The 6014-nt window shown below is 37.5% G+C and overlaps 1 pseudogene; it reads left to right on the top strand.

Annotated features, from left to right (window-relative positions):
- The first annotated feature begins 3112 nt into the window (after window positions 1-3112).
- On the top strand, window positions 3113-3985 carry LOC140923491 (octopamine receptor beta-2R-like; annotated as a pseudogene).
- The last annotated feature ends 2029 nt before the right edge of the window (window positions 3986-6014 follow it).

Genomic DNA, 6014 nt, shown 5'->3' with positions numbered 1-6014 from the left:
CCAGCCAAGAATCCAAAACCATGCAGTTCTCAATCTTAACAGTTAAAGGAAGTTCTTTCTCCAGGGGCGGGGAGGGAGGGATTCTTTAGAAATTTTCGGGTGGCAATGTGCCGCTGGGACACTGGACCACCTAGCCTATACTTTTGGTTCAGCTGAATTTTGGTACCCTATCAAACTAAACTTCCCAAATCCCTCCCTATCCAAGAATTGCTCTCTGATTTCTATACCCAAAACCATTCTTAATTAACTGCTTGAGAACTATACCCTATAAAGCCGCACATCATATCCCATCTGACAGCACCTTCCGCAGGGGCTAGGTTGCCTGTCACACTGAGTTCTTTTATAACAAATTTTAAAGAACCTACAGAAAAATCTTTTCGTTCGTTTGAGTGGGCGAATAAGACTATGACAAATTTTGATAGTTGTTATTTAAAAAAACATTTTTCGTTTCTCCTTGAAAAATTAAAGCCTGCTAGTTATTTTATACTTCAGACTTTCTGACGATGTTATGTTGATTCTCTCCATCTCTTGACCAATGAAGAGAACAATTTTTTGCATATCAGATAATTTACACCATTAGGGAAATTAAAAAAATGACGGAAAACTCCTGACACGTTTTGCGAAGAAAATGAAATAGCCAGGAGTACTAATTACTGCTCAAGACTATAGAACACCACGGATGAGATAACTACTTTTTGAACAATATCTGATGGACTACACATCCCTTAAATCGCCCATGTATTCAGTACCACCGGAACAGACAAAACTTTATGGTATCGTTCGAGGTAAGCATAGGTAGTTTAGATATGAATATTTTGGAAGGAATAAAAAAGCAATTATTGAATTCGGCTTTTGTATGATCTGATCTAATTTTACAGATCTATTCAGCCTCATTCAATACTTGTTTTTATTTCTCATCTGTCAGTTAAAATTTTTAACCAATTTCCAGCTGCCATTTAATCCATCCCTTGGCCTTCTTAATTTTTTGTGGTTTTAATTTAAGAATCTTTTATCGATGAGCTTCAATAACAAAGATTTTAACTTGAATTTCACATCACTCAGGATGCGATTCATGAATCGAATGAATTCCTAAAAAAAAAAAAAAAAGTCGAACCACCTTAAACAGACAAAAAAGAGCAATTTTCAGACTGACAAAACCAAATAACAACCGCTAATGCAATTTAAGACGATTATCACATATTATTTACAAAATCTTCCACCGTTCTCGGTTAAACTCAAGACAAACTAACTGCTTTAAAACTAGTGTAGGAAGATAAAGATGGCTTTTCGCAGTTCCATAGGGAATCAGAAAAAGAATCTCCAGTGTTGCCTGCAGCTGTATAGAAATATGATCATACATATCGTGCTCTAACGTTTTTTTAAAACATTTCATTCACACCTGGCATGGACTGAGCTTAATTAACGATCAGTTTGCAGGGACGGCAAAACAAAATACAATTCTCTTCCTACACAAAAACAAAAACGTTAACATCATGCTTGTTTAAGAGCGACTTTCTGCGGTGACCGAGTGAAAGGTGGCACGTGATGGAAAAAAAATGCCTATCCTCATATTTCGTCCGGAGATACCTTATAGTGAGTCAATAAATGTGGTGTAATATTTTTGTCGAAATAGTTTTTTTCTTCTCCAGAAAATTCTCAAAAACGGTAACGGGTGGCCACCGCCATAAAATGACAAAAATAAAAGCGACAAGTAAAGGTACAAGAAGTTTGCTCCTCAAAAGCGCAGAAAAAACTTGGGGATTTTTAACTTTGTATGTGTACGTAGGAGGTATTGGCAAATGATTTAAGGTTAATAACAGGATTATAACGGTTATTTTGAATTCCCGGCAAATTTTTGAAAATCGCTAATATTTCATTGTCGTAAATCTCATTTCGGAGCAGATTTTCAAGAAAACTTTTTCCTATGCGGTATTAGCCCCGGGGCTTATATTTTTCAGGGGCTTATTTTTGGAGGGGCTTATCTACGGAGGGAAATGTGCGTTTCAAAATCGATTGGGCTAGCCTTATAGTTAGAAGGAAATTTACCGTTTTTTCTTTGTTTTACTTTGTTTTACTTTACCCCCGGGGGGGCTTATATTTGGAGGGGCGATTTAACGAAGGGTTTTTTGCGTTACGAGTTTGGGGGGCTTTTATTTGGAGGGGCTTATTTTCGGAATTTTACGGTATCTAAACTACCTATGCTTACCTCGAACGATGTCATAAATTTTTGTCTGTTCTGGCGGCAAACACAGGAACGATTCAGTAAGGTAAGTGTATTCCATCAAACATTGGCAAAAAGTAGCTCTGGCTATTTCATTTTCTTTGCAAAGCTTGCCAAAGATTTTCCGCCATTTTTTTATTTGTTTAATTGTGTAAAATTATCTAATGCGCAAACAGTTATCCTTCTCTATTGTTGGTCAAGAGGTGGAGAGAATCAACATAACATCGTCAGAAAAGTCCGAAATATAAAATAACCAGCAAGCTTTAATTTATCACGGAGAAACGAATTTTTTATTTTATTTTATTTTATTACAGCTATGTATATGTATGTATATTTTTTCTGTAGATTCTATAAAAGTAGACGAGATGTCCACTGCTGGAACGGTACATTAAAAAACGCTACATGATAAAATCTTCGAAATTAAGCGATAAGACAAAAAACACTTTTATGTCTTTAACAATGTATTAGATTTCAAGAATTTATTAAAACATTTTGTACTTATTTTATTATCAAACGCACAAAGAAACGTTAGGTATTTAACATATTATCGTCTTGATGCAAAGTTTTGTTATAGCACAGCGCAAGACAAATTATTACGACATCAATTAGCAAAAAATTACAAATAGAGCGTTTTCACCAACGTGGCCAGCAACTCTGCAAATTTATTGGAACAAAAGAGAGCGTTTACATAAGAAAAGAGTCCAGTCAACTCCCACAGGATTGGTTGGCACGCCAACATGGCCGCCGTTTCATTGTTTTGGAACACCAATATGGCCGCCGTGACGTCATGTGAAAACGCTCCATAGTAACCAGTTGACATGTGTCCCTGATATATATGCAAGATGCTGGTTATATTCTACAGTTAATAAGAACTTCCTATAACTGTTAAGAATGGAGACCTGGTTTTGGATTCTAGGCTGGGTTCTTTCATTCCTGACCATCCTTGGAAATGGAATAACAATCTTCCTCGTCTATAGCAGAGGAAATCTCCGTACTAAAACCAACGCATTCATTGTTTCACTTGCAGTAGCGGATTTCTGTGTTGGTTTGGGCGTTATTCCTTCTCTGTTCTTTTGCGACATTACAAACACCTGCGACTGGCCTCAACATTTTCTATCGCGGGTGATTTTTATAAGGTTGTTGTTTAGTAACACGTCTGCTGCAAACTTGTGCGGTTTAGTACTGGAGCGTTTATTTGCCATCGTCCATCCTCTAAAATACATTACTTTTATGACTCGCCGTCGAATGACCCAAGCTATTTTCTTCTCTTGGGCTCTGCCAGTTGGTTATACTACGCTAAGACATGCCCTTTGTATTGTCTTATTTCAAAACAAGCTGGCCTGTCCTTTTTCTTGGCTGATCATAATTCCCCTGTTTCTTATATGTGTTGTGTTAATACTCTGCTTTGCATCAATGATATTTCATGTATGCAGGCATGATCAGTCAGCACGCACTTTAGCAAGACAGTTACGTTTTAACCATCAGGTGTCTTTTAAAACCCATCGTTAGAAGTCTCCAGTAATAATGATGGGTCTTGTGATAGGAGTGTTTCTTGTTTGCTATGGGATGTATTTACGTTGTGGTTTTCTACTACTATTTCAGACTACGAGTACCTCGGGCTCATCGCCATGCAAAGATGAAAACTACAAAATTCCTATCTTGGTTTTAAACTCAGCCATTAACCCGCTGGCTTATGCTTTTTTCAAAAGAGACATAAAGAAAGAGTTTAAGAAACTTGTCGGCGCTGTGTTTTATAGAAAATAACACACTTAACTAAAGCCGACCTGACTTTACGTGCGTAACTCATTCTTGTAGGACGTAGGTCTTATATGAACGAGCCGTGAAAGGCTTGAGCTTAGACCGATAAATCCGTACGTGACGCTTGGACTCAAAGCGAATTGAAATTTGGAAAAAATGGCTGCGCGTTAGGAGAGAAAACAAGAACCTTTGGAGAATAGGGAGAATATATAAGATCATGTGGGAAAGGACTTATACATGTAAGAAGATCAAGATTCACAGGTGGTGTGAGACGCAAGCTCTTATTGGATGAAACTTTTAAGTTTCACATCATGACATAGAGTATAATTTTGTGTTCACACCCTGCTACCAAAGCCCGCTTTGCTTTACTGGCACGATTTTGGCGTACTCGAGCAACACTCTGCATCAATCGAGTAACAACGGATAGCGTGAGCATGTGCTGCTTGTTGCTTGGATACAGTTTGGAACCCAGGCTTAATAACCGTGCGCTTTGTACAGCGGGCTCATCGGTTATGACCATCGGTTTATCAATCTGAAACGGATGCTCGCACTCTAAATACCAGTTTGACGAGAGAAAACAAGATTGACAAGTTCAGAGGTTCGAGGTTCTGTGACTTTAAAAGCTTGGCGTCTTAAGATGACAAATGAGGTTGTTTTTCAATAGCTTTCGTAATCAACTCTATTAATGGTGGTAGATTCCCAAAAATTTACTGAACCGAACTAAAAGATTTACTGTACGATTTTCTTGAGATATGAAATAATTTCCTTGTGATTAAAACACAAAGAAATGTAGTAGTCTTATAATCTTTCCGTGCAAGTTTATTTCAGTTCAGTCCAGAACACAGGTGTGACTGAAATGATAAAAATCGCCAAAAATGTAATTAAAAACGACTAATTATGGAGAAAGGAAGGTAGCTATCAAATTTATCGCTTTTCTCCCCGGTGAAGGTTATTTTAAGGATGTTTTTCCTTTAAATTCTGCAGAAATCGTGACAAAGAAATGTAAAGATGGTTGGTTGCTTAAGAGGCTCAACCCGCAAATGGGAAGCGGAGGTGCACGTAGCTGGAACGATATAAAAGAACGTTGCATGCCGATTACATGATAAAACCTTCCAAATTTAGCGACACGAAATAATAAAAAAGCAAAAGAAGACATTTAACTAAACAATATTATTAATTGGTTGATAAGGCACAGTGAGAACTGTTGTTAAAGGGAATATCGACATGACACTCCAGGCGTCTTGCGTCATGTATATTGAAAGGATTATAAAATAACAAGGCTTTATAAATAACTAATAAAGGTTACTAGACAAAATTTTTGCGTAAAGAGGGTGGTATTTTTTGCACAGTTAATGACAACTGCCTTTAAAAACTCAACGACGTTGTCTTTTTGAAGACAGAGCGCCAATTAAAGGCTTCCACCAACATAATTGACTTTTGCACGAAAAAGGTCTTAAATAAATGTAAATTGACTTAGAATAACAAGTAACAACGGGACTGTGAGAATCAAGCTCAAGGTTTACAACCGTCCGGAGCCGAGACGAAATTTCTCTTCGTAACATTCCTTTTTCACATCGTGATCAGTATATTTTTTTTCCTTGTTTTATTCATATTAATACCTTTGCATCCTGGTGCTGTTTTTTTTTTTTTTTTTTTACCTATCTTTGTTTGCATGAAATATTTTAGAAACTCTTTCTAAAGAGTTTGCCCATTAGTGTCAGGTGAGAAGCTTGCGTAGCAAGCGATTCCGTTTTGTTTCGGAGCAAAGAGAGACCGAGGAACGGGGTTTTCGCGTGGGTTTTGACTCTCGTTCCTCGTTCTTTACGCCGAAACCCGCGCACGCCTTGGAAACGCTTACTACGCAGGCTATCAGGTGAGCATAGTCTACAACGTCGACTACACCTTTTTCTGAAACTTGAAAGAACTAAGCACGGAATGCATTATCCGCATACAGGTATCACACAAAGCAGACAAAGTATTTTCATTTTTCATGACCTCGAAAGCCATCTTCTTCTAGATTCAGCTTCAGCTTCAG

Source organism: Porites lutea, chromosome 13 (assembly GCF_958299795.1).
Source record: "Porites lutea chromosome 13, jaPorLute2.1, whole genome shotgun sequence".
NCBI lineage: Eukaryota > Metazoa > Cnidaria > Anthozoa > Scleractinia > Poritidae > Porites > Porites lutea.
The sequence above is the reverse complement of the archived record's forward strand: the minus strand, read 5'-3'. Positions and strand labels throughout refer to the sequence as shown.